Genomic DNA, 10,585 nt, shown 5'->3' with positions numbered 1-10,585 from the left:
ATTATTTTCTGCAAAGATTTAGCTTGGCCTCATAGAAGGAGATGGAAATCGCTGATGGCTGAGTAACCTTTTCTGGTCTCTTGGGAATAAAATCACAGCCCTGGATATAACTATTACTAATGCAGAGGTGTCTTCCCAGCACACTGCTGCCACGTCCTGCGGATGAGGGAAAGCCCTCAGCTGGAGCAACGTGGCTGCAGCTCTGTGATGGTGGCATACTCAGCTTCTCTTCTTCTAGTGTTCTTCATCTTCTTTCATCTTCTTCTTCTTTCTCTTCTTTGGGAAATTTGGTGACATGGCTTTCATAAGGGCAGGATTTGACCTTAAGCCCTGAAGTGGCTTCATTTTTGAATAGTATTTTTTTTTTATTCATTCAAATGACAGTTTTGTCTGTGTTTTGCCCTTAGACCCAAGCTTAGGGGTGTCATGAAAAGTTCAAATGACTTAAATCTGGTGGAAACAGGCTTTGTTACATCTGAAAATGCTTGGCTGGCTTCTGCAGGGAGCAGGATCTTCTCCAAGTCAGCACACCCAAACCTGCACCTGCAATTGCTGTAAAGGAGGAAATCCTCAGTGGAAGGATAAGCTACTTTGGAAATAACAAAACCCAAGTCCAAGCAAAGACTCAAAGGAAAAGGTGAAGATATTTTAACCACTGACACAGATTTCTCCTTTTTTCATGCAGAACAGCAGCTGAAAACATTTAAAGAAAAATGATTCTTAGCAGTGAGTGGCTTCAGGCTTCTGCTGGGCGGTGCTGGAGGAAGGTGGGTGAGATGCAGGAAGCGAGGAGCTCAGGATGCCCAGCCGGGTGTTGGGGCTCCTGTTTGAAAGGTTGTGGTGGCTCTGAGCCCATGGAGTGCTGGTCTGGCTGTTGGTAGATGTCAAGTGCTCAATCAAGCAGAATGAAGACTGTAGGCAAATAAAAAGAAAGAAGTCACTAAGTATTTATCATGCATAAAGCCACCTTCAACCTGTCAAGAGAAATAATTGCAAAATGATCCAGTAACACTCGACTTGCTGAGATCTCTGTCAGCTCTAACTGGGAAGTAAATAATACAGTGAGTTTAATGGTCTAAGTTACTTGAATTCAAATGTTAATTTAATGAAATAACTTAGCTGTCATAAATGCCAAAACATGCCATTATCGTACAATCATACCCGAGTAAGGGCTGAGCAGGCTCTACCCACTTGACTAACCCATTTCCCCATCCCCAGGCAGCTGGTGCTCCGAGGCTGCTGATTGTAGGGGTGTTGTAGGGACACCCAGCCCGGCACTGAGCTCTGTACGGCAGCTTGATTCCTCCCTCTGTCTGCAGGAGCTGATCCCAAAAAGCTGAGGTCTACACTTGGAAAATGCTGAGTACTGGCTTTGATGCAGCGTCCTGTTTTGTCTTGCTTTTTTGTTAAAAATACTAAAAAAAAAAATCAACAAATTAAGGCCTATGGCAAGATGTAGCATTTAAAATGTGTGACTCCAGAGTTCCTCAAATGTATCCTTTGTAAAATTTTTAATTTTCATTAATGTCATGTGCAGTTCTCTATCCTAAGGACCCCTCTGTGTGGAGCTAGCAGGAGAAGGCAGGTCTGGGCTTCCTGATGGCGAAGCAGAGTTATCCCTCAATGGCCTCAAAAGGAAGGGAGAGAGTTTTCAAAAGTTTCCATCTATTACCCCAAAATTTATGAACTACTTTTCAGCTTCACCTTTATGCCATTTTAAATAGCCAGTCCTGGATGTTGCAAGGCTAAGAATTCATGATCAGAGGAAATATTTGGAAACATTAATCCTGATTGCAGGTAAGTGAAGATAGAGTTTGTTTCCAAGCAGAGATTAAAAGACATTTGAAAAATTATGCATAGTTATTAGGGTAAGATTTTACTATCAGCAGTGACAGTATTGTTTTTCTCGCAGTTTGAAAAAGAAGTAAAACCATTGCACTTCAGGAATGAAGTACTGAAAATGTTAGCAGCTTGGACTCTCCAGCAGATTAGCTTGTGCCGTTCCTTATGTGAACCTGTATGTGTTTAATTGTGCTCTCCCAGGACAGGTTCCTCAGACAATGCCGGTGAGCACAGCTCCGTGAGTGTTGGTGGGATAATGCAGTTTTTGCTCAGAGAACTTTTGGATAGAATCGCAGTTTTGGAGTTCCCAAATGCAGTGGCAATGCGCTCCCCTGTAATGTCTGCAGAGGAAGCTGGGGTGAAATAAGTTCATGCCTGAACACCAGAAGTTCATACCCTTTGCATCTAGCCATAGATAAAGCACAAACTCAGGGAACCCAGCTTTCTTCTCTCAAAGCAGAAATAATGGTGGGCAGGCAGAAGAAGGGGAAAAAGGCCAAGAGTAGCATCGGTAGAAAGCATCAGTAGTGTGGGCTGCTGAAGGGAATTGCTGTTGAGGAGCTGAGGCGTTCCTGGTAGCAGGGCTGCCCCTCGGAGCTCGTGTAAACACCTGTGAGCTGGATGCAGGCATGGGCTGGCTCTGTGTGGGCAAGGGCACCTCCAGACATCACTGCCCTGCTCTGAGAAGTGCCTGCAAGCCTGCACGTGCTTGGCTTGGCTGCCTCGGCAAGCCAGAACGTCACACTCCAAACCCTGCCTTTAGGATCGTCCTTATTTTTGGCTTCCAACTCTTCGGGTCACTCTCTGTGAATTATTAAAATGTGTGCTAAATTGTGCAAAGCTCTAGCTAATTATGATGTACTGATTAATTTCAGTAGACAAGTGTGGCAGTTCTAATGAATATTAATATTTTTTAGGCTGGGAGCTGCTGGCAAGAGGAACAAGCTTTCCGCATGGGTAGTGAGCGTGGCAGAGCACTACGGGGTTGATCAGCATCTCCTCAACTTCGCCTGGTGACGCTTTCAAGTCTTGTTTGCAGCATCAACATCGCCATGGCAAAATGTAAACTGTGAGCAGCTACAAATGAGTTATGAACGTTATTAATCAGAATCGCCCCCAAATCACCACCACCTGAAGAAAGGAAGAATAATTCATTGCAGTATTTCTGTTTGACATCACCCACGGTGAAGTGTGAACGGCAACACGCTACTTATTGGAAACTAAGCAATGAGATTTACAGCTAAATGACTTTCGGGGAGAACAACAGATTTATATGGTAATACAGACCTTACTGCAGACGCAGCATCCTCACAAATTTGTACATGTGGGCTGCTCTGCTTGCTAAAAGCCCAGTCTGCAGCCTAAGCAGAGGTAACCGGCGGCAGAAGAGGAAAATATCATCCCCCTCCAGTCGAGTTCTGCTCCTCAGGCAGCCAGCGCTGTCACAGCACATCCAAAGCTGTGAGCATGCCCCTGTCAGCGGGGCTGTCAGTCAGTCGCTGCCCCAGCCCTGCCCGAGTGCTGTGCAATATTGTGCCCTTACTGAAATGCAGCGATAGTAATACTGAAGGTGTTTTATTTTATTTTATTTTATTTTATTTTATTTTATTTTATTTTATTTTATTTTATTTTATTTTATTTTATTTTATTTTATTTTTTGTTGCTAGCTGACAACTCAATTATGAATGAAAAGGAACTTTTTTATTAAGCAAAATTGAGGGGGTTACGAGGCAGTTTTTTAACATTTTAACCCTGGATTTGCTTTTTGCTCTTCTCTGATGAAGTCTTCAGCTGGGCTTCAACCTGATCTCCCTGTGCCAGGGAGAGCCACAGCACACACGTGGCTTTGAAAGCCTTTGAGAAAAGACAGGGAAAGCTTTAATAATATCCCAACACGTGCCAGCCCAAGCAGCCAGCTGCTGCTTTTTTATTTTTGTAGCTTTCCAATCTGAACATGGAGGAGATGATTAACAGCAGTGCTCAACCTGCATTTTCCTGACAAACACCCCTCAAAAAAAGCCCAAAGTCCATTTGGAGTAACTTTGATGGTCCCTGAAAAACATACTGTAACTTGCTGAGGTCCTTTCAAAGCTCAAGGTGATGTTTAGGGTGATGCAGCTTGTGCCCCTGACTTCTCCTGTCTTCTGGAACTCCAGAGGATTTTATCTGTACCAGAATTATCCTGGACATTTTAGTACAATGATGTGCATGTCAGGTAAATGCTGTTGGCATGATTCTGAGGCATGCAGTCATGTTTTAGATGATATTTCTGTCATCAGCAGAAAGGTGCGCAATAGAAAAAGACAGAAATGGCCTTACCTGAACCTGCAGCTTCCTTCTCGAATAACCTTTAATTACATAAAGCCGCATGAGCGAGGCTTGTTCAGGTGGAATCACTGTTCTTTTCTCAAAATTTCAGTATAGATTGGTACAACCCTATGGAAGCCAGTAGAATCACGCAGAAGCAGCTGGCAGCCAGCCCAGCATCGTGTTTGAAGCATCTGTTTTGATAGCAGCCTGCCATGATCTAAAAAAATAAAATAAAATAAATTTAAAAAGAATACTATTGACTGCAAAAGCACTTCTCTTCAGGAAAAGAACATGAGATTATATTAGAGGAAATTTAATTAAATCACCAGAAAACCTACAAAAGTTCTAATCCCAGATCTATCAGTTTGCTTCTAAAATTGTCCATAAATCTCCTTGGTAGTCAATTTTATAATTCCTAGAAGACAAAATAAAAAATGAATGAGAAATGAAATAGGCTAAGGATTGGGATATTTTTTCTTTAGGCGGAAAGCTGACCATGAATTTCATTAATCCTGCTTAATATCCTACCTTGGCAGTCATTGTAAGAACTTAACATTCATCTACAGTGATAAAGTATACAGAACTAGGAAAAAGAAAAAAAAAAAAAAAGGTTTCCAGACCTGCTTTTATAATGTATATGAAACATACTGTGACCCACATTAGCTTCAACAACAGCGAGAGAGATGGAATCAGGGGATGCAGCCTCGTGGATACAATTATGTGCATTTCTGGTGTGTGGGGAAAAACTGGTATTACTGTAATTACCACAACTAAAATTTAGAGTGTTCTGCTGTTTTTAAGCTGGGATGGACTCAGGGAATTGAAATAAATGATACAGCTTTGCAAATTTGTCAGAAAGTAGCATTTTCCATTAAAGAATACGCTCTATATAAGGATCCTTTACAAGCTTATAAACAACATCTTAAATCTACAGAATGTGCTGCTGTACATTATTGCAGCAGTACTTATCACGAAAGAACATTTGGGATGGATTTCTTATGTCTCCTGGGCTTTCCCTTTGATTTGCTGAGTCTTTTGCCCTGAACAATGGCAAGTGAGAGGGGTTTTTGGTGGAACAAACTTAACTGTCCAGGTGAGAAATTTAATGCTGTGTCTTAATGGCAAGAAATTCTTCACCATGAGGCCCTGGCACAGACTACCCCCAAAAGCTGGGGCTATCCCATCCCTGGCAGTGCCCGAGGCTGGGCTGGGTGGGTTTTGGGCAGCCTGGGCTGGTGTGAGGGGTCCCTGACCATGGCAGTGGGGCTGGGTGGGATTTGATGTCCCTTCTGACCCAAACCAGTCTCTGATTCTGTGATTCTATGTTATTTACCACATTTTTTTCCTGAAAATCAGAGTATCATTTATGTATAATGTCTGTTAATGTACATACAGACCAAGGAGACAGTTGTACATACAGGTCAAGAAGACAAGACCAATGAACAACACAGAGATAAAACAGGACTGTTCTTACCAGCCTGGATTTATTACATTCCTACCTGAAACACTGAAAATCAGCTTGGAAAAGCACATGCAGAGCTGTCCTAGCAATTGCTAACAACCCATGCAAAAATCCAACTCCCAGTTGGTTGGGCTGGGACATGGGGGGCAAACTCCTGGGGTTTCTACCCAAGCGTTGGACAATACCTACAAGGATGGTGGGGTACTCCCTGTTTTCCCATCAGGATGTGATCACCAATCACGTGTAGGTTTCCCATGAAGGGAAAGAATCCTTACTGCTCTTGACATTTCAATTTTGGAAATACTTTGCTGGGTTAGAGACCAGCGAGGCCGGTGGAAGCTCCAGCTGCCTCTCAGTACCCATAACCGCACGGCGCAATTAAGCTTTTCTATGGAGCCAGATGGATGAAGCAGCAGCGCCCATCCAAAAAAGCTGGCACATCCCACTGCTTCAAGCAGTGCATGAGAGGCACTGGTGGTGGGGAGGTTTTTGGGGAGAGTGCTCAGGTCCAGGATGGGGCTGGCTGCTGCTGGGTCATCTGCATGGGCTGGCAGTGGGGAATCATCGCCCTCCTGCAGCAGCTTTCTGAGGCTGAAACTAACCTAGAGCAACTTTTTTAAAAAAAAAAAAAAAAAAAAAAAAAAATCGAAAAAAAAAACCAGTCTGAGTAAATCAGTGAGTTATGTTTTTTTTATATTTTGTTTTCTCATTTCTGAGCATGAGGCTGAGGAAGGTCTAGAGTGAGCACACTGACCACCTCCATCACCTGCCTGCCACATCCACGTGCTGTGGATCAGGATGGGGAACCTGCCACTTTCATCCCATTCTCTGGACCTCCTGGTGAAATGGTGGCTCCCCAGTAACCAAAATGACATACTGAAAGTACGCTGGGAGCACTGGTTCTGCGAACTTGCTGGGAAGGCAATTGAATAATGCTCTGCCCTGCACCTCCAGAAGGAAAACCCATCACTATTTGGAAAGTGGGAGAGTAAATGATAAGCAGGCACCTTTATTTCTTGGACACCCACATAAGGATGATAAATCACTACTTTGGTTTTGCTTAGGAGAATTGAAAGAGCAGAGACATCCCCCCTTTTGGAGATGATTACCATAAGGAGAGGGAACTCTGCCACCTTGATTAAATGCAACATTGATATAGATTACTCTCAGCTATGAGAGGTTTTCAGATTATGATCTTCTTAGTGCTATAGATTTATTTTTTATTTTTTCCTTGAGATGTTTTACACACTTCAGCAGCCAGCATGGGGAAAATCAAGCCCAGAAGGTGCAGGAGGGCAGGGGTGAAGCTGGTTGGGACAGCTCAGCACGGACTTGGCCAGGGCACGGGGCAATGCCTGCACATCCCAACCTCATGTAGGGCCGGGAGTGTTGTGATGGGAGGCTTTGGTGCTGAGTGGGGTTATTTCTGTCCCTATTCAGAACTTCTTTTGTTTTAGTCAGGCAAAGCTCCTGATGGAGACAATGGGACTCTATGGCAGCAAGGAATGCTAAATAGGGCCCTCGCTGAGTTAAACCGCAGCTAGCTTTGCATTCCAGTCCACAGCTGGATGCAACTGATATTATCAGAGGTATAAAAGAGTGCTCTTTCAATTACATGCTTGGTTAAAAAAAAAAAAAAGTCTAGCTTAAGTATTATCACTTATGTGTACCCCTTGCTGTAGGTAGCTGTCCATATTGCGTGCGACGGGGGTGCCTGCGTTCCCCATCACCTCTCCCTGGGTCTGCTGAAGTCAATGCCATGCAAGCTCGCTGGAACAGCCTCGCAGATATTTGCTGACAAACCTTTTCAGTATAATCCTTTATTATCTAACCACAGTCAAGAGCCTACTTCACATGAAATATTTTCTGCTACAGATGGCAAAGCCCGAGACCGAGCCAACCCCAGTGCAAAAATACATTTATATCCATGCAGAAGCCCTCAGCCAGCCAGCTTTCTCCATTTGTCATGAGCAAGAGGTATCCCAGATAATGTTTCAAATTCATTAAAGGACCAAATGGACAAAACTGTTGTGTTTCTTATTAAATTGTCATAATCATACTGCACATAATAAACATGTTTGTGCACATAGATCAAAGTGGGACGTGAACTGTAGGCTGAGATTATCTGTTGTATTGCATCATCAGATGTCTTGTTCATTACTCTTTATGGGTTTGTTACAGGTAAACTTTCAAGGCTTTCTTTCATCCCTCTGAACAGTCTTGTGACAGCAGGTTTGGGATTTGTCCAAGTCCAAATGATTTAGGAAAATAAAAATGAGTATCCTCTTTCTTTGCAGGAGAAAGAATGAGGGTGTGTGTGGTGTGGGGAACCTGGGAATGCAGCCCCCTTCCACTGTCACTTTGTATGCAGCCAGACAACAGTCTGGGATCTCCTCTGTGGGCACTGGAGCCGCTGGGACCGGAGGCGTGAGCTGCCAGCTTCACGGCGCCCACCTTGGGGTAGCCCAAAGGGACCATTACAGTTAGAAACCTGAGCTTAACAGAGGCAAAGTGAGTGATGAGAAAGCAATTTTGCATAATTAGGAACATACCAGCAAACTTTTCTTACTGACATGACATTTTACATTATTATAATTGTTTTGATGAAAAGGAGAAGAGTGCTGTGAATGCAAAGCTGAAATATTGTCCCGGTCATTGGGACACTCCTGCATATAAAAACTTTAGAAAACAAATGCAAGCAATGTGACATTCACATAAGAAGAGGGAAGGAACTACATGATAAAAGGCCAAACTGGTGTGTTTTGCACAATAACACTCTCAATCCAGCTGGGGCATTTCTGCTGCTGTTGCTCAGGATGGAGGAGGCAGCCCCGCACCCCTGGCACCAACACACTGCACGCATGAACAGGACTTTTACTTATGACTTTGCTGGACAAAAAACAAGGCAGGAAAAAAACAATAGCTTCATTTAACAGCTCCCAGAAAATGCCTGGTGTTAATTGACAGCAAAGAAAACCCTACCGGGATGAAAACACAACAGCCCAGCTTCCCGTGCTGATGCCATGCTGGAGGAACAGCAGCTCCCCAGGGCTCATGTCCCACTGCTGTATCCAAGGGTGTCAGAGCTTTGTGCAGGCTCTCGATAAATGTCAGGTACCAGGGCTAAGTTATTCAGTGCTGCGTTGCATTTAAAAACACTCTGGGAGTTACTGAACGCTCCCAGCTTTTGGAAATTGTTGTTAGCATTGGAGCTGGTTGGCTGAGTTGTCAGTGGAAAATAAAGTTAGGGTGAAATACACTTTTCTGAAGGTTTTTCTTGTGCTAAAAATGAGCGTGAGCTGCAGCACTTTATCAGCCCCTCTCTCAGGGCACCTCCAGCCAGTCCCATCTCTCCTGCAAGGCTTTGGCTGCAGGACGGCTGTGGCAGAGACGTGACTGCAGCCCCCGGGGGGCATGAGGCTGTGGCACACCACGAACCCCGGTTAAGCAGCTACAGCTCAGCGTTAAGCTGCCTGGCTACGGAAGATATCACTGTTTTAATTCTTCATGCTGATTTGAGTTTGAAACGTTCAGTATTAGGATGTGTTGCAGGGTGGAAACCTGAGGGATATTTCTACTTTATTTTATTCTGAAAGAATTTAAAAACATCATTTTAGGCACTTGAAGAGTTGGCTCAAATTCCCTCACTTGTGCCCTTACTTCTCAGAGATTATAATTAAAATGAGTGGTCAAAATCTCTTATTCCCTGAAAATAAGCTTCCAGGTGAAAATACCTCTTGGCTCAGCAGTTGATATGTAGGCACTGGCTCATACCCTATTACACGATATGATGGACTTGTGGTTTTCCTATTGAAAGGCTGACAATTCTGCAATTATGCTTTCTTATCAGCCTGACCTTCTTGGGAAGCAATGACTGAAGTAAAACAAATTTCCTTTAGCCTTGCTTGTATTTTGATGAAGTCAGAACTGGGTTGTGCCCCTTATAACTGAATAATTTGTCCCCGTACAATGGAATGAGAGATGTCTGGCCCAATATCCAACCACTAGACCATTTTCTCTTTTTTATTTTTCAGTCCAAATTTCCCATTACCTTTTCTGCTGAAATCAGGCCTCTCTTTGCAAGCTGAGACAGCCCTTGCGTACTCCCAGGTGGGAAAACGGGGTGCAGGCAGCAGAGCCGAGTCTAGCAAACTCAGAAGTGCTTCCAGCAGACCTGGAATTGGGCACTATTAAACTATTACTCTATACCTGTACAATATCAGTGGCAAAAATATAAAAATCTCATGCAGTTCCCTGGAGGAATTTTCCTTGTCTGTTTCTGTGACATTACAATCCCATACACCACTCACAGAAAGTCAGCACAGAAGACCAATATTATTATCCATCTCCAAGCTTGCTTGCAAAACCAGTGCCTTGTATCTCTAATGAGAAGATGCTGTAGTCTATTGTCTTGAGCTGACACACAACAATGTAGTTGTGTTTTTGTGCACACAGATTCATATATAGCAAAATTCTTGTTTGCTTAGAGATTAAAATATAGATACTACCTTTTGTCTAACTTTTTCACCAATTTCTTCATTGGACTGTTTCACTGGGGTAATGTTGTGCATAAGGAACAAGCCATACTTCCATCTCCAATTCATTTCACAATCTCAGAAAAGATGTCTGTTTTTATTTTAACTTCAATATTTTACATATTTTAGTCTCCTGTCTTATAAAGTTAAGCCTGTTCATGCGGAGACCCTCAAACCAGATGAACCCAAGCCCTGCAGTGTCTCTGCTACCAAATATGCTTCTGCTCCTGCATTGCACTAAGAGCCTTGTTTCTTGTAAATGTTCCTCAAATGGTATTTGAGGAATTGGGGATTTCTAAAAAAGTTGAAGATGTTGGGGGTTTCCGTCTGTTCTAAGTTTGCCACAGCCCAGTTTAGGGCCAAGTTCTCCCATACAACCCAGGCAGGGCTGCAGATGTGCTCAGCCACTCAGAGGCTCAAGATACTCTGTTTATAA

At 43.4% G+C, this 10,585-nt stretch overlaps 1 long non-coding RNA gene across 1 annotated transcript; it reads left to right on the top strand.

Annotated features, from left to right (window-relative positions):
• Positions 1 to 468: 468 nt before the first annotated feature.
• On the top strand, positions 469 to 1,987 carry LOC311441674. The gene is made up of 3 exons (XR_014696144.1): positions 469 to 637; positions 1,538 to 1,797; positions 1,913 to 1,987. It is a non-coding gene; the product is annotated as an uncharacterized lncRNA (long non-coding RNA).
• Positions 1,988 to 10,585: the final 8,598 nt, after the last annotated feature.

This window comes from Aythya ferina (genome assembly GCF_964211825.1).
Source record: "Aythya ferina genome assembly, chromosome: 9".
Lineage (NCBI taxonomy): Eukaryota > Metazoa > Chordata > Aves > Anseriformes > Anatidae > Aythya > Aythya ferina.
This window is presented reverse-complemented; position numbering and strand designations above follow the sequence as displayed.